General features: G+C 34.0%; 1 pseudogene; it reads left to right on the forward strand.

Moving 5' to 3' along the window:
- Nucleotides 1-283: 283 nt before the first annotated feature.
- Nucleotides 284-18037, forward strand: LOC121366207 (annotated as a pseudogene).
- The last annotated feature ends 1019 nt before the right edge of the window (nucleotides 18038-19056 follow it).

The raw sequence follows: 19056 nt of genomic DNA on the forward strand, positions 1-19056 counted from the left end.
CAATCGTGCTTCGAGGTCCATTTTGATTCAAATAACGATCTTTCCATGTCAACCAAGGTTACGCACCATTGATAGGTGAAATAATGCAGGTGTGGGCTTAGTGGTTTAAGAGTCAGACACATGTGGATTTCCCCGAATATGCTACACTTTCTACATGTCAGATTTTAGACGATCATTCCAGTGTTAAAGTATACGTGTCGAGCCTCATTCACTGATTTTCAATGAAAATGGAAAATTGATGGAAGGTTAGTCATAATTACCAGTCAGCACATGCTCTGACCGGATGTCCCCGAAGATGCTACACTTCAAGATTGCCTATTTTAGACGAGGTGGAAGGTAGGTGAATCGTTTGGACATCACATTAGTGTTTTGAGAGTCATTGAGGATTAGTAAATCCATGGAGAGAGATATGCCTCGACGAGACTTAAATGGATAGTACCGAACCTAAGTTTGCTCGTATTAGCGTGACCCGTTGGCCAGGTAGCGCTCATCTTTTGGGAAGGGGTGGAGTATATGGGAGAAGAAATAGGGGATACTCTCTGGACAACAATTGGACTCACTGTTTTATTCCAGCCTGAAGGTGATTTAATGGTAGGACAACCCATTTACTCTTATTAGTGACCTTGCCGAACTCATCAGAGGGAAGGGGGTTGGAGTAGGGAGAAGAAGAAGGGGATTAAACTCTATCCTCAATCAATTGCACCTCTGGTTTAGTTCACCTGATGTGAGTCAAGTTAATAGTAAAAACATGTAGAGTGACTCTGTGGAACTGACCTTTAAAGTTGGATACAATTCATACTATAGCAAGATGTTGCTCACTGGTTGTTATCTATGGTGTTCTTCATCGAAGCCACTACAATCGTGTATTGGTCCTCCTCCTGGTAACCAGAAAAAAAATTGTATTATGTTTGGATAAACCTTTGGTTGCCGGTGTGGTGGGGATTTGGAGGGGTTGGAGGTCCATATTTTAATTTGGCAAACAGATCGCTTTTATCGTGATATTACTGTTAACACTTGTTCCAGTGAGGTAAACCCGTAATTATTGTTAATAAATTTTAATCATTCACAATAGGGGCATTGAAGGGATGTGCATCACTAATGTTTGTACTAACTTATGCATATCCACCAACAAACAGCAGCGTTCAAGTCCTCAATGAGCTAAGCAGACTGTTCTTTTAGGAATACAGGTCATGTGACCCCTTTAAAGGAAAAATGATATTAATGGTATCAACAACCTATAATCTCAGTAAAATTTCCCCCACACAAGTAAGTAATGTGATATTAGTACAACTATACTATTATTATCAAGAAAGTAATAGTCAGTTGCTTACTCTTTTGTAATGAGTGTACAAAAAAAATTTTCATCTTCACTATTCTCGTGCAGAAATTCTTTTTGCTTAATATTAAAAGAATCTCCAACCTGAATTCGAATGCTACTACATTACCTTTATGCGTATATATGGATCCAAAACCATCTTCATTTCCGGTTTATGGTGAGTTACCTTATCATCAGGGTTTGATGGCGCTTACAATCATAATCAAACTTTTCTGAAACAGTGTGTAATTGTAATTAGTAAGAACTGCAGACAAAGAATCAGTTGGGGGGTGGGCTGTAGATCAAATAGTGATTACCACAATCTACGCAGGTAGCCTTTGCCAGATTCATGGAATCAAGTACATATTGCCTGTATTAGAATCTACTGGTGTATAAGTTTGTGAAAAGATACATGAAAAGAACATGCTAATTTACCAACCTTGGGGGGCATGCTGAATGTAATCAACCACATATATACTGACCTAGACTTGTAATCTGGTAATATAAGCGTGTTATGCTAGTATCATTACTTTTTACCTCTATAATCGTAATTGGTTAATCACTTACATAATCATTGTTGTACGTCCGAATTCGATTTCATGTGCTTGGAATCATAGTCCATTTATTCGCTCTATATATCTACACGGAAATGGGAAAATGTAAGTGCTTTTTCCCTCGTTTGTATCGAAGATTAGATTCGTAATGTGTTATCCCCGACACCATACATGACGGAAATAAGATGCCCTCTCACTTACCAACCTCAAGAGAAACCGCAATCACCAATGACAGTCCTCAAAATATAAAATAATTAAATAAATTAAATTAAATAAATGTGAATTGGATTTAATTTTTGTTACGTGGCCAGAAAAAGAGGTAGTAGTATGTAACATTAGCAGATAATGATGCTAGCACATATACATCCTATATTAATTGATGATACACAACTTTATTTTAATACCCAATAAAAAACGGAGTATGTGAGATGGAATTCCCTAATGAATTATTTATGATATTTAGGTGGTTAGACTCCTTTAAAAGAATATTCTCCACTCTTGCCTGGGACAAATCAGAAGATCCTTTACTAGGCGACTCCGAGGGAACATATGATGGTTTTGGGAAGATATTTAACAGATGTAGATATTAAGTAAGATAGACAGAGAGGACCAAGTGGGTCATTGATTATAGTGGTACTATTCGGTTATGACTGCAAATAGAGCTTTATAAGAAGATAAAATTTGGTCCTGGAAAAGTGGAAATAAACGTGCTTGCTATTAGTTTTTATACACAAATTCGAATAGATATCCGAGACCTGTTTGGATGTATGTTTATCAGTATTATTTGTAATAGACCGATATATTGCTATCTTTGTGTATAGGATAATGTATGTAGGTTACTACAAACGGGAGTAAAATGAGTTCTCTATTGAACCGATGTTGACTGGTGTTCATCTGATAAATCTCATCTGATCTAATGGAGCGATGGAACAGTTAAAGTTTGTGACATTAAATTTAATAATTCATCTGCATCACATAGCTCTACAGACTATCCAAGGTAAACACAAGTTGTCTTCTCATTATTCTATACATCTATTCCATCTAGAGCCATTTTCCAGTCCGCAAACAATGTTACCACAGAGTGCTCTTAGAACTTAAATGTATTTTACATCCATCAATCATGGATGGTTGACTATTCTTTGGACTATTCTAAGTTAAGAAAGTGAAGATGAAAAAAACAGTTAGTCCGTATCTCCTTTTTTATATCTTCTTTGATAGAATTGATCCAATTGAAAAATGGTTGTAACGCCCAATTCTGAAAACTCTACCAGAGTATGTTCTTAGCAATATTTGTATATTTAAAGTTCCATAACTTTTCATAGACTTTCAAGAAAGAGCTCATGTCGTCTCACTAGGACTCCACACGTTCTTAAGACTAACAGCCAATGTAAGGACATGTTATGTAAGTCCTATTTTGATAATACAATGCCCTGGCCCACTAGATTGTTAGGGTGACGAACGTGAGACTCATATTTTGGAATGTGGCTCTCTATCATATGATCAAGAAAAGCCACGACTTTATGATCCTCGATATAGAGTTAGCATCTTTTTAATCTCTTCTTTCTCACGATTTTCCTTCTATAGGTAATATCAATCCTCTCCTCTTCCTTCAAAATCCAACCTCCGATCTATTCCAAGCCTGATTGTCAAGCCACTACAGATATCACAGGTAGTCTAAGACACTTCTAAAAAGACCTCATTAAAGGTAAGGGTGGAGTTAATGGGTGTGTCCTTATATTTTAATACTAGTTGATGAGATTGCTGATAAGTGTGAAGTAGGAACAGACAAAATAATGGTCGCACTCGTTCAAGAAGCTGATCACACAAAACACATGGTTTATGACTCCGCCTTTGACCTTGTCATGACCTTTTCACATGGACCAAAAGTATTGTACAAGGTAAGGCTCTCGTTATGAAGAATCTATCTCATATTATGTGTAATTAGCGCTACATTACATCGCGAGCATATTGTGTCCCTGATGGTCGTGACTACAAACCGTCAGACAAGACGATGTGCAGAGACCTTGCTCTTTCTAGGACAGGTATTTGTTTTGGTATATATGTTAGTGCAATCCGTTTTCAAAACTGTTTAGACGGATCTGTGCAGTCAGCTTCTTCTTGAAGCTGATCCTAGTAGTGGCGGGAGTATTATACTGATTGCTCTCAAGTTAGTTCTAATATATTTTCTAATAATTATGGAACTTAAAATAATATTTGAATCTCTAATGTTTTTCAGAGCAGGTTTAGCAGCTACAATTCGTTCATCCGGATAGCATCTCAAAGTACAATAAAACTTGTGCTACAAATCTCATAGCTAATAAAACAAGTTATTAGGTGAATTAATTTCCATTTCCTTTATTTTCCCTATTTGATGTTCATTTCCATCTCCTTCATTTCCTTATCTGTTTTTTTTATTCATCGTCCATTATTCCACAGAAGGAACAGTTACTTTCGTTAATTGACAAAGGATTCGATTTCATGTCGTTACTTACAGACTTATGGTTGTAAATGTGTATGTATTCTGTTTGGGTAGCAAAGAGTATGTTGAACAAAAAACTAAAGAAACAAAGAAGTTTTTCTTCGTTGGGTGTGATCATCGTTCCTCTACATCTGTCAATCAGAGGTACCTCCCCACTTGCTTAATTAATTAGTAGTTAATTAATATATTAGAATAAAGCACTTTTAGTTTTTGCTCGTCATCTTGGACAATTTCTGAAAGTTTATTGAAAGCTTTACAGGTGGTTAGTTAATTAATATTATAGTTTTAATTATTTTTTTTAATAACTCTCTATATTTGTCAGTTATGCGATATTTTGACTTGGCAGCTGTCCCTTGAACAGATCGTGTTTGAGTACGGACTAATTAGAAGAATAAAGAGACAGGTAACAGAGGAAAAAACCCTAAAGAATTAATATAACAATACTAATACATTAGAATACAATGTATTAAGTACAGTTTATTTAACATGTTCTTCCAAGAGGATGTTGTATCTTGTCTTGTAATTAGGGGGCTTTTATTTTACTACTCTAATTCCCATTGTTTGTTTAATTGTAAACAAAATCACAATACATATTCAATATAATTTACAGTATTGTTATTTCTCATAGCAATCGTCTAGTGAGGCCGTGTTCTTAGAGTATGCTCGACACCTTTCAAACATGGTAGGTAATGTCTAGAGCTATGTGATACTATTGTTAACTTAGCAGGTGAAAATGGCCGGCTCCTGTAGAAGAACATTTCTCACCTCCACATGATAAATCATCATAGAATCATGTTTAGCGGGATTTTTAGTTGTGAACTATGTTGCTATGGTGGACGCACTAGTGTTCATTGATCTTTTCAGATTCAGTACATGGGGTACTGTATTTTTTTTATTGAGAGTGAAAAAAATTCTACAGAAATCAAAAAACACAAAACAAATGTAAAAAAATTTAACAATATGCATACGTAATATGAATGAAAAACAGTTCCTGAATTAAAATTAGTGAAAATGTGACAACCTCTACCAATTAATAGTAATAATATAACTACTTCCCTAGGAGAAGGTCGAATATATACAAATATGTGTATATTTAACAGACAAAAACGAAAGGTAACTACAAAATTAATAACTGATTATAGTAATTATTAAAATTAGCAATAATATTAATTAATTAATCAGTGACTGTTAACTAAGTGTTCTTGAATTCTTCCATTAGCAATTCAGTTTCACTATTTACTGCCCTAACATCAATTCTCTACAATCTGGTCTTCTGTGTTCTTTCCCATTTTAATCTATCACTGGCGGGTTAGCAGTGTATCAGACTTGTTTTGAGCCATTAAATAAAGGAGTTAGTCCACCACTCCCACCTTTATGTCTGGCAGGTACCTCTTGTTTTGTGATTAGCATTAAGTGAACACAGGAGCATCCTTTTTGGTGTCAAGTTTGTGGTCAGATAAATGTTGGCTACTAGCTTCTTCTGTGGTAGCTGCAGTGATGGGTTCAGCTGAAATGGTTCTGATTGGAGTAAGAAGGAGAATGGTTATTATGGTTATTCAACATTCAGTCATCTTTTATATAGAGCCCCGCCCCACTTTTCCTTACAATTCTGATGTGCCTGCTGTGACCATGATTTCCACATCCCAGGTATAGGGGTTAAACCTTCATTTCTTGCTCTTCTTGGGACTTTTTTAACTCCTGTTCAGATCCTTTCCATTTTCTGTCACTTTGTCTTCAACACCAATTTCATGCAGCACTCTAATTCTTTACTGCTTATTTGAGCGGAGTTATTGTGATTCTTGTCTTGGGAGAGAAAGACAGTGATTAGTAATTGGCTTCTCTGGACCCAAGACGTTCAAATGATGCCGAGGCAGGACTTCCAGACTAACGTTTTTCATGATGTGTCTTCTCGTTTCTACGGCCTTAATATTCCTGAACACATACAATAAAATGGAAGATACTGAATGATACAAGTAAAATGAAGGGATAGACAAATGAATATAGTATAGACTATCTTCTTACTCTCTTATCGATTGGTAATAAACTAAATCGGACACTTTATTTTTTCTCAAATCATCACCAAGTTTAGTGTCCCTCATAAATCTTTCTAAAATTAAAAAGTAAATGTAACCCTTCGGTAAACAGGAATAACATCATAGAAAGGTTGATAAGACTACTCACATGACGTTTTGAAAGCCGTGCTTTTCTTTTTATGAAGTGGTTAGGCTCACAATCATCTCTTCTAGTTCATGTGTTGGATCACAGTGAATACGATTTTTGCTAAGAAAGGTCATCACATGACTATCACATGACTAATGACTTACTGAAGGAGATGCGTATGCATTGGAGATGTCTCCAAGTTTATGTACCTGTCCCATAGGCCATGTCTTTGAAGAACGACTTTGACCTTTGGCCTTTTCTAAAGTAGATAATCTCTTTAGAATGGATCAGGATGAAGAAGCTAATGCAAAGCAGGAAAATATGAGATGATATCTTATTACATACCACTTTTAGAACATTGCAAGTTGCTCATCCATCTAGCCAAAGTTGGGTGGACGTACTCGGTTAACATTGAAATAAAATCTCTTCATTGCTCACATTTGATGTATCACATAAGGCCTCTGTATTATATTTTAAATAATAAAATAGGGTCATTACCCACTGACCTCTCCTCTCAACATTTTCATAAGCATGATACTCAAGGACTCCACCATCAAACAGCATAAGAATAGGCCACGACTACGTGCTTTATAACTTCAGGGAGCTATAAAATAAGGTTAATAACTCAAACCCACACCCCATGTGACCACACCCACCCATATAAGGATTTAGTTCCTTTCATAGATTGTGACGCTTTTCCTTCACGAACAATACAGCAACGTTGAGTCAGTGAGGTGAATGTGACCTTTAAGATCAAGCAACATGTTAGCTGCTTAATATCACGATGAATTATATTCTTTTCTCTTAATAGTCTAATGCATAGACGACGACTCTGCCAATACAATTGTACTCTTGGGACGCTGAATCTCTCCTTCTTTCTCTAAAATGGTAACTGTGATGTCACCACCTTGGAGAGGATAAAGGAGGGCGACATTATCTAATTCTGTCTCTGTGTGTTTTCTCATTCATCTATTATTTTACCTAACATAAGATCAAGTACGACGGGGAAATATGTCTCTTCCTCTGATGAAAAGCAAACCACAATTAAGGCTAAAAATGGATGCTGATTCCATGATTTTGAGAATACTAATCTCTCGAACATGGTATCAACTGCTTCTTTTGTAATAATTTTGTATTTTGTTCGATTAATTTTCATTGCATACATTTCTTTTGAATCTTTCTTTTTAACATACATACGCTATACCATTAGTTGGTGTAATAGCATCTTGTCTTATTTAAAATTCATACTGTACTTTTGCCCAAAGCCCCTGCCGTTGCTCAAGTTCAGTACGAAATCAAGCTAAAAGGTTTTAAATTTAAACCTCATTTATTGATCTCGGACCTCATAAGTTGGTTGTGACAACTTCCTGCTTTTACTTTAAAATATTACAAAACAATTTTAAATGTCCCAACCTTAGTCATATACTAGCAAGCCATTGTATCGTAAACTCACAGTATATCAAATGTATTGACAGTAAATCAAATAAAAAAAAAAAAAAAAAAAAAAAAAAAAAAAAAAAAAAAAAAAAAAAAAAAAAAAAAAAAAAAAAAAAAAAAAAAAAGAGAGGGAAAAAAAAAAAAAAAAAAAGAGGGAAAAAAAAAAATAAGGTTCAAGTATTAGTCAGTATATTAACGTATTCAATATACATCAGGATACCTATGAATATTATCAATTGGATTAGTCAGTATACTTCACGACTTCATATCGTTAGTATTAGTTCCGTATACAACAATTTAGTAGATGTACACCTAGCGAACAGTATACTACACCGTTTTTTTTAAGGAAAATCTATCAATGTATTAGTCAGTATACTCCACATTATCTCAATGGTTTAGTCAGTATACTCCACATTATATCAAGTATAGTATTCAGTATACTACACAATTATATTCAATGGTATTAGTCAGTATACTCCACATTATATCGAATGTATTATTCAGTATACTCCACATTATCTCAATGTAGAGTCAGTATACTACACAGTATCTCATGTATTAGTCAGTATACTCCACATTATAATCAATGTATCAGTCAGTATACTCCCACATTATATCAATTAGAGTCTATATAGTATAGTCAGTAGAGGTACTTGCACAGGATATCAATGTAAGTAGCCAGTATAATCCACATTATATCAATGTATTAGTCAGTATACTACACATTATATCAATGTATTAGTTGGAGTATACTATACAGTATATTAATGTATTAGTCAGTAACTCCACAACCAATATTCAGTAGTGGCCTCAGGGTTAAGTATTAGCTAATTGGTCCAAAGATACGAATACCAAAGGATGACATCACATACAAAGTTGACACACAAGAAAGATACACTCATATACTACTATTATTATTGGCTTGAAAATAGTAGAGCCCTTAGAGTAGATTAACATACCATCATCTTATCATACTAAATATTAATGTCTACAATAATAACAAATAATGACAATGTACAAGTATCTCCATGTATATGATGGGGGAGGAGGTGAAAATAGAGCTATTACTCAATTAATATCTCTCAACTGGACTAACAATTATCATTAAGTTTTGGTGTCAGGGGGAAGCTGCTTTGTATGATATGTAATTAGTTTAAGGGTATGATGTAATTAAACTTAGTAGAAACATCCTGTGTACTTACCATTACTATAACAGCTGGTATATAGGCCATTGTAAATTTTAAACCCCCCCCTCATCTTTTTTAATAGAAACAGTCAGAATTGTTATTTTATATTTTTTAGAATGATTTATAATAAATATTTTTAGATAATGTAATAAATAACAACATTAAGGATTATTGCTGTTAATATATTTATTGATATTCTCAAACAATTTGGCAAATATTTATATATTTTTTAAATCCATGAAATAACTTTGATACAGGATTCTGTTGCTACATATGATAGATTATTCCAAGAAATGGTAATTTGTATTTTATGCTATTGTCTATAACTTTTCATTAGAATTTGTGCAAAATGAAATAGTTAAATAGGTTTTAATATAACAGACTATACGCTGGACCATCAAAATCAGGGATTTCCTTTGGAGCTGAACAGCCCATAGCTTAGATTTGGTGAATTATCTCTCCAGTATGTCACAGAGGAGTGAATATAAATCCACAGTATAGCTACCGACATTCACTGGAGGACTGCGATTGTACCACGCAGGAAGAAAAACAGATATACTTAGGTCTTTCTATAATCAATACGGCTTCTCTCTTTGCAGGGCCGGGCCGTACCATAACCAGAAAAACCTCCTCTCTATAATTTTAGTACTGACTACATTGCACTGGCCTGAAATATTTGATCGGTGTACGCATAATTAGAAACAACATGTGAAATCCATGTTACTATGGAAACTTTGTATAGATAACACGTTATCTATAAACAACATGACTACTGCAATGTTTAGAGGTGGAGGACATTCAATGATTATTAGATCTCTATAAAAACTGCTTCAGCTTTATCTAGTCCAACTCTTGATCTCAGTATGGAGAATATTTCTGACTTACCAGATGTCCTTCCCTCCTTGTCCCACGCTGGAATAAGTATTGGTCTCATATCCATGCTGAGTCTTTACTCATTCACTTCAAAACTAGTGTCTTTCTTAGAGGGAATCACTTACCATTAGCTTCTTTATTTAACATGTCCATCTCTTCGTGTTTGATCTTAGAAACAATACTTGTCACTATCTCTCTTCATTCCAAATTTGAAGTAGATTTATTATCCCTAATTTAAATTGATGTAAAATTTATTTTAGATTTTAACTCTCTTTTATTAAGGGCACACTCTCAGTCTCCATATCAATGAGTAGTCCTCATGCCACTAATAATGTTTATTGTTCTGATCAAGGAAAATTTAAAAGATTCAATGCTTAGTTTTATCGGTACTCCCCTCGCAGTCCTCCCCAATACTTGATACAACAAGGACAAATACTTCTTGTTTAATGTAGGACCTTAATGTAATTTAAGTGTTCTAAATTCTCAAATATTTGATAAATTGTAAATGATGAAGGGAGGCATAAAATAGTCCTTTTATTTTCCAATTATAAGAAGCCTGATGAACCAGGTTTCTTAGCCTCTCATTTTAAAGAAATCTTATTTCGGTAATTACTATAATCAAACTATACATCACGTACCTTGCCCAAATTAAAGATCACAACTTTAATTCCAGGCCAACTGAAACAAGCAACTTTACACACACTCGTACTCCTCATCAAAACCTTTAAAATTTTAAACATAGGCTTAAAAATAAAAAATTAGAAAAAACCGAAAACTAAAAGAATTTTCAAAAAAATTTTAAAAAGGATCAAAAACAAAGAAAAATGGACAAAGGTTACTAAAGAGGTTTGGTTTCCATTTTGTGGTATATTGTCCATTTTGCAAGTCCTTAGTATATAGCATCTTCCAGTTTGTTAACATCGTCCTTTCTATTCAGAAAATAAACAAGCCTTGGGTGAGAATGAAACAAACACATTCAATGTTCATACGAAACTGATGGTTCTTTTTATTATCTCCTTTTTGGTTGAAATTCTTTTCCATTTAGCCTCCCCTCAAGACAACGTACCCATTTGCACAAATAAGGAAAACATCAAACATTAAACACCACGCCCTCTTTTTGATGGTTTACAAACTTCACTCTCAGACAAAGGTTGTAACATAGAAAAAGGTATGATTCAATACACAAATATTTGAGTATTGTTACTGAATGGCTAAGCCCGTCAACGCTTCAAAAACAAGAGAAAAAGAGGGTTACTCTCCCACCATCATCACAATGTTAACTGCAACCAAACACAGGTTAAGTACAATACTGTCAAATTTTAAAAATGTTGATTGGCACCTATGAGAAACAAATTTGAAGCTCACGTGCCCAATTTCGTTTAAGCCTTTCTTGTAGTCCTATTTTACCAACAATATTATATATTATTTTCCAAATTGGTAACCTAATATTAAACTCATTCCCAAACCATAACTGTAGAATGAAATGACAAACTTTAATCTCATTCCCCAATTACCTAAAATGCCCACTAAAAATCAAGAACAGTCCCGCTTTTGGGTAAGTAAATCGGAAAATGATAACCCCTTCATTCTAGATCTCACTATTTTTCTTCTTCTCTGAGGTCTTTACACAGGTGATATACCCACTCAATAAACACCTAAATGAAATCAAAATGAAACTTTTCCCTTTTTTTACACTCAATTCCAGGACCCTTTGACAAAATCCCTAATATATAAATTAAATTAAAATAATTTACCAAATGCCCCTCATGAATTTCCAAATAAATTGCACCAGAAAATACACTTCGGCCTTTTCTTTTTTAAACCTCTTGGAATTTACCATTTTTCCCAGTTTTTCCCACCTTGGTTTTTTAATAGTTTAATTTTAAAGGGAAACTTACTTTCTCCATTCTCTAAAAAAATTAATAATATGACCCCCAAAAATAACATTTTTTAAACAAACCTTAGTTTTTTGGGCTAATAAAATTGATACCAACCCCAGTATTTCCCCATATTCTTTATTCTTATAAGATTTCATGGGAAAAGAAATTACTTATAATACAAATTTTTCTTATAAGAAGAATTAATTATAGGGCAAATTCCATTAAACCCAAAATTCTTTTAAAAACCCCATCCTAAAATTTTTTAACTAAATAATATTTGAAAATCCCAACAGACAGGGTTTTAAATTTAACCAATCTTAGTAAATTTTACATAACAGAACTGACAAATTTAAAAAAAAATTTAAAAAAAAAAACTAAAAAAATTCCCATTTAAAATTTTAAAATACGTATGTTTTAAATATTAAAAAAAAAATTTTAATTTTTTAATAAAATATTTAATAAAAAAAAAAAAATTAAAAAAAAACAAAAAAAATCTAAAAAAAAATTAAATGGAAAATTAAAAAATAAATTTAGTTAAGAAAAAGAAAACCCAAGGAGAATTAGCATGACTACAAACCAATGTCTCCCTAGCTCTGGATAAAGCTATTAAATTATTACATCAGAATTTGTTATTATTTATTTTATATACAAACCTTCGGTGAGTAGTCTTCTATCCATTAACTGTACAGAGGTTGCGAGAATTCACTGCTACAGCCACGAATTGGAGTATCTGATAATGATTTTTATAGGGATGTGGTGACGAGAATTGACTGTTGTTCATGGTAGAGGAGAGAGAAGAGTCACACCGAGGGACAGGGGAGACGAGGGTTTGAAAGGACAGCTCTTCAAGTTGCAAACTATAAAATAGAAAGATCATTGTAGTAGACCAAGTCTTTTAATACATTTCTTACAGTGATTTAACTCGACTGAGAGATATCCATTTCCTCACGCTGATCCCAGCCTGGTGGGGCACGTTTCCACCCATGAATTGAAGTAACGAACAATTGTAGATGGTCCAATTGAGCGAGAGCTGTACCTCTCTCATGACTTTATCGCGAGCAAAATGCCCTAATGGAAAATTTGAAAGAGAAGCCCCTGTTTATTAATGACTTACTTAGTTGGTATTTAATTCTTTTAAGTGCTATATTCACTTCCATCTATTTTATTCTTCACATGATAACGAACACCAAAACCTCCTCGACCCAGTGTCCCTAATAAATCATACTCTGGTCTCAAATCGGCTAAAAGGAGGAGAGGATGGTGTCATAATGGACATCATGTGATCAATACATGATACCTTGTTACAGAATCAAGTGATTCAGACCGTTTTGATTTAAGGATGAGTCATCTTCTTCCTCCTGTTAACAATAGACAAGTTACTGAATAATACTATGAGATCTAATCTGACCACATAGGTAGAAGACTGTATGTATTACAATTTTTAATGTTGAAGTATACTAGTACGTCGTTTACCAACCTCACCATTGTTTGAAAACTAAAGAATTGATCTGATCAATACTTATCTCTGCAGTCTTAAAGAGAGAGAGAGTAGAGATATTAAAATTGATCTAATAATGCATTGACATTCTCCACTGTGAAAGTATCGTCACTATCAATAACTGGTACTGCTGGACAATCGTTGTCGCTGTCTCCAACGATCAATGTGATACCTGTGCTAAATTTATTAACACCTAATACACACAGAGCAAACAGTCCATATTTGAGAATAAATTTGAACCATTCATAAGCTGTTTCATCAAATATCGCTAAATAAAAGAGAGAGAGTAATTACTGATCAAATTCTGCTAACCAGTAAAGTCTGAAAGGGGTGTGGTCATGGGTGAAGTTTTCTCGCAGATGAAGCATTTTCCTCTCCTGAACATTTTTCCATTTTAGGATAAAAATATAATGCCAAACCTGTATTATTTATAGTTAGTAAAACCATTATTAATAACCATGGTCCACTAACCATTTTGGTCCATCTGTATAAAAAACTCTTAACCCAGTTGACATCTCTTCATAACGCCAGAGAAGTTACATGGAGGACTCTAGAGAACCGAAGAGGATGGCAGTGATGGTATAAATGTTACAGGAGCAAAAGATGAGGACAGGAGATGACAGGGTTAATGAGTTCTTTTGACAATGTGGGGGGGGGATGTGAGTGGCAAATGTATTAATAGTTTTTCAACCACAGACTGAATGTATATTGTCGTCGCCATACACCTACAATACAAATAAAAACAAGTCAATTATTCTGAATATATTAAATAGTTGTTGCTATAATAATGTTTTAGTGTTAACATATCTGTATAACAAGATGGTGAGACAAATTATAAATAACTCACTGACCTAAGAAAATGCAGGCTGAAGTTCGGAGCTATAAATAAGCGGATTAAGTGATATTTTATTTAATTTGTTACTATGATGAAACCCAGACATCAACCACAGGAGACGGAAACTAAAATCAAATAAAATAATATAATCTTATTATTGTTTACTTTATAAAAAAATCCCAGCTCATTCTTTTAACACTATCTGATACAACTAGGAGTCCATTTGATGCATCAGTGGTATACTGACAACATCAGACTCTACCTCTTCCTCAAATAAACAGTTATTTCTTCTTCCTCTTCATTGTCATGTTCCTCCATTAGAGAGAGATACAGATGCGAGAGAGTAAAGTTTCAGCTAGAGTAAAGGGTTAATAATATTACATGTTCACAGTTATTCTTACAGCTCTTCTCCATTTAAAATGTTAGCTTCTCTATAGTTTTGTTCTATAAGCTGATAATAATAATTGACTTGTTTTTTCCAATTAATGACTGATATCATATCTATCACAACTGAACTGAGTACATTGTATATTAAACTACACAGAGAACATTAATAAAATACAATATGGAGTAAATTTAGTGTACCTTGCAGACATAATATTGATAGAACTATCTTCCTTAGTTTTTGCTCTGCTCTGACAACTCCAGGTGCACTGATATATGACTTGTCAGAAGATCATCAGCAGACCCAGGAAGGACGCTATATGTATGTTGTGTGTGAGAGAGTGGGGAAGGGAGGAGAGAGAGAGAGAGAATTATTTCAAACTTGGAAATCATACTGATAATTTGTTATCACTTACTACAATTAATTAGTATTGTAGTAAACTTAATGTACACAGGATGTACCACATATATAAACAAATGGTGTATTGTTGTCACATGATGTGGACAACACCCATAACATACCCTGGCTATACTTACAGTCAATTCATTTCCATCCCAGTGGTATAGGTTCTTGTCTAGACTGGTATGAGATTAGGAAATCAGAACTAGGCTGAAAGAAATAGAAAAATGTTATAACAACATGACCTTAGAAAATGCATTGTTATCAAGTATATATGTATATATACACACACATAATAAATGCTGATAGAGCATTTTTATCAGAAACCACATTTGCTGATGCAAGACTTACACTTCTCAAGGTCAATCCCTTCTCAGTCCATTAACAAAATTCTTTTACTAATGTATTCATCTCAATCACATATAATGTATCTCTCTATCATTCATCTATAACTATTTTATTGACCCAATTTAAAATGTATTGCTATTGTCAATGATAGTACATTGCATGGTGTCATTTACAACTACATACTTCAGAGTAAGTAAAGTCGTGAATATAAAGGTTGGTCTGATCGATATCGCCAAAGACGTCTACCATTAGAGTCCAGGGCTGTTAAAACTCCATCTAAAGTACTAACATATAGCTTCCTGAATAGAAAGAAAGAGTATTTGATAAAGATAAGAGATATTGTTGATGTTTTTTCAACTAGTAGTGTATATAGTGATAGTTTCTGGTGTGTGGTCATGCTACTATACTAACTTGTTCTCTGGCTGGCCTTCTTTCTACACCAACTTGCAGCAGATGAGGAACACTCCACATTGAGTGGCCGACAAAATACTATAAAAAACCATTCCACCACTAGTAGAGTCCTTGGTTTGAGAGGCATGCATGGATGTGATGTAAATAGGACAACTGTAACGGGCGAAAACGGATGAAAACGAGCGTAACAAGCTAGTTTTTTATTTACTTACCATAAGTGAGATAAAAAGGTAGGGTATGACTAATAAGGTACTCAATAATAAAATTGCAAACGGTTATACAACTTTCTGGAAGGATTTTGAACGAACGATGGACGTCATGATAATAATAATTGTTATTAGCCCCACCCCACCTGTTAGGCAGTACCACACACCACACTTTTGTTAACAGTTCACACGGATGCACATTCGCTACTACATGACATTCCTGCATTCAGGGTCATCAGAATAATCATAAACAAATCATTTTGGACTAGACCAGCTCTACATCATCATTAAGAAGTAAGAGAACAGCAATGAACAATGGTAATTAATCCTGGAAAGAGGACTGCTGCTTATAAAGCAGTGGACGACTGGGTCAAAAGTAAATGAAGAGTTTAAACATATCTTACTGTTACAATTAATTTCTTTAGAAATGGTCATCGACTTGGAATAGGGAGTGGTTCGACTATTGTATTTGCTGTGGAAAGATTAGGTAATAATGATAACTATTGAACGCAATGTTTTAATATAACTTTAATACAGTCCAATGTTTTAAGGTTTGGGGTCCAGGACTTAGTATTAATTCTCTATAACTGTGTTATTAGCATATAGTTCCGTTGACTTAATAATTATTATTGTTAATATTTGTATTTTAGCTCAAGAGTGAAAGAGGAGAAACTTAATGTTGTATGTGTCCCGACATCTTTTCAGGTTGGATTTTAATTAATCATTATTATTTCATTACTTCACTATAACAAGGCAAAACAATTAATTATTGACAATGGACTGGTATTAAGTGATTTAGAAATCATCCAGAGGTAGTGGTTATCCATTAGTGGGTTTATCTGTCCATTTTATAAATTGCAGTGGACGTAGCTATAGATGGTGCTGATGAAGTAGATTGCTAAACTAAATTGTATCAAGGTGGAGGGTATGTTCCCCTCATATATCCCCATTACAATTGTTAATTACATTATGTATCAGTGGTTGCCAGACCCAAGAGAAAGTTGTAGCAGCTGCAGCAAAGGACTTATTGTCATTTGCTGATGATAGGTATCTATAGATCTCTAATCAAAGTTGTCATTGATATGTTCTCTGTGTCTAGCAAGAAAGTCCACTTATTTAGGTGAAAGGTATACCAATTATCGTTACCATGGTGATGTGTAATTTAAATGCAGTGGCACAGAGACTGCCGATAGAAGTCCTGTCATTTGCCTATAAGTTGTGAAGCTTCAAATAGAGGGAAGCACTTGGAGGAGTTGCCAATCTTCGCATGGCTTCTCAGAAAGCAGTATGTTAATGAATCAAGATAAATTCTTATGCTAATTTAGTTGTCAAAACATTAAACAATATTAAATACCTTCTGATGACTCATTAGACACACATCAAACAATTTTCATGATGTGATTTTTACCTCATCATGTGACGTTAAGAACTATCACATGATATAAAATGTCTTGATGGAATAGCCTTGAATTAAAAGCATTACCATTCTGTAACAAGATACCATCAACAAAATATAAAGTTACACTACAACATAACACATGTAATACATGTATTTAATCTTTTTGGCAGGGTCCTGTGGTTACCGATAATGGTAACTTGATATTAGATTGGAAGTTTGAACCTTCTTCAGTAAGTAATAAAAAAAAGAGGAAATGAATTCTTTAATTGTGATGGATGGATACGCTTAGGACATATGGACATAGAACTAGATGGAAATGTGGGTGTGTCTTCAGTAACCATTTATAGTCAAAGTCTGGTATACATCCTGTATTGTTTAAATAATTAAATTTTAGACTAATACAACAATAAACACAAATTATAATAATTTGTATGCTTATTATAGTCAATTGATTGGTCAAGTGTTTGGCAGAGGTTGTCTTTAACCTCCTGGTTAGTAATATAATGTTATTTTTTAATAATTACAGTTATAAATTTCTAGGGGTTGTTGAGAATGGTCTATTTATAAATATGGCAACCAAAGTCTACTTTGGATCTCCTGATGGCTCTGTACAAATTTACCAAAATACAAATATTTCATTTTTGAATCATTTTTCATTAAATAGTATATGAACTTTATGAAGTGGCTTAGAGAGTCATATATAGCAGAATATATATCTTATTTATAATGGCGCCAACAGAAGTTTGTTTTGTTTGAAAGCATTTTCTATTCTTCCTGCACTTCTATAGTTGTTGTAGAGAAACTCACATCTAAACTATTTGGTAAGTGTGTGGGTTTTGGCTAACCCTTCCCTCCAACACCAAACTACGGATTGTATTTTTAAAACCACGACTGCATTCCATTTATAACACACAAACCAATCTAGTTGACTAATGCAAAAGAGGGGGAGATAATTTGCAATTTGGTGGACTAAACTGAAGACAGTTAGCTGGCTAGTAGTTGAAATTCTCTGTGTTAGTATTGTCTTTGTGTCGTTAAAGCTATCATGAACAGTTATTAACGGTTGATTCAAAGACGATTTTTGTTACTACTACAACCGAACTGTGCAGACTTTATCAAAGTACTCATACGATATGATCTCGTAAACTACGAAGACTTTTTTGATCTTTACTCTCGTTTTTTGCGCGTATAACTGTTATTCTGCGTCTCTGCACGGAGTAGATGTAGCTGTGTTTGACGTTTGACTGTAAACTCGGGGTGGATTATATTTGTCTAAAATGGTATGTACAAAGTTACTTCTATAAAACTCATCTGAGATTGACCAATGTAAAGGTGCTTTTTAGCATCACAGCATGTCATCCCTGCCTTCATTGATCATTCCATCCAGTCCATACCGTTGCAATGCAAATGGTTCCATATACCCCATTACGGTTGCTTTGCCCAATATGAAAACATTGAATTTTCAGGTGGAACTCAAGACAAAGATATACAACAAAACTCATCACCGAACTTTTCATATCTTCTCGTCAACATAGCAAACTACCCTAGAGTATTAAGATATTTAAAGATACAGTAGCTTTGCAACCTCATATCTCCTTGACCTTTCTTTTTCCCTTCATCGATATGTCAATGTCTGTTCATATATGTACTACATACAACTCATTCAATTCTTCAGCTACCATGAGGAACT

The sequence above is a fragment of the Gigantopelta aegis genome, unplaced genomic scaffold (assembly GCF_016097555.1).
Source record: "Gigantopelta aegis isolate Gae_Host unplaced genomic scaffold, Gae_host_genome ctg4995_pilon_pilon, whole genome shotgun sequence".
NCBI classification, from domain to species: domain Eukaryota; kingdom Metazoa; phylum Mollusca; class Gastropoda; order Neomphalida; family Peltospiridae; genus Gigantopelta; species Gigantopelta aegis.